Source organism: Physeter macrocephalus, chromosome 16 (assembly GCF_002837175.3).
Source record: "Physeter macrocephalus isolate SW-GA chromosome 16, ASM283717v5, whole genome shotgun sequence".
Classification (NCBI taxonomy): Eukaryota; Metazoa; Chordata; class Mammalia; order Artiodactyla; family Physeteridae; genus Physeter; species Physeter macrocephalus.
The window spans coordinates 21506745-21507124 of NC_041229.1; positions in this window are offsets into that span (position 1 = coordinate 21506745).

Genomic DNA, 380 nt, shown 5'->3' on the forward strand with positions numbered 1-380 from the left:
CTTTTCTTACTCCCTTCCTTCCTCCCTTCCTTCCTCTCTTCCTTCCTCCCTTTCTTCCTCTCCTCCTTCCTTCCTTCCTTCTTTTCTTGCTTTCTTCCTTCCTTCATTTCTTCCTTTCTTCCTTCCTCCTTTCCTTTCTTCCTTCCTTCCCTCCTTCCTTCCTTCCTTCCTTCCTTCCTTTCTTTCTTTCCTTTCTATTTTTTCTCCCTTTTATTTTGAGCCATGTGGATTAAAGGCCCTCAGCGCTCCAGCCAGGCATCAGGGCTGTGTCTGTGAGGTGGGAGAACCAACCTCAGGACACTGGTCCACAAGAGACCTCCCAGCTCCACGCAATATCAAACGGTGAAAATCTCCCAGAGATCTCCATCTCAACACCAAGA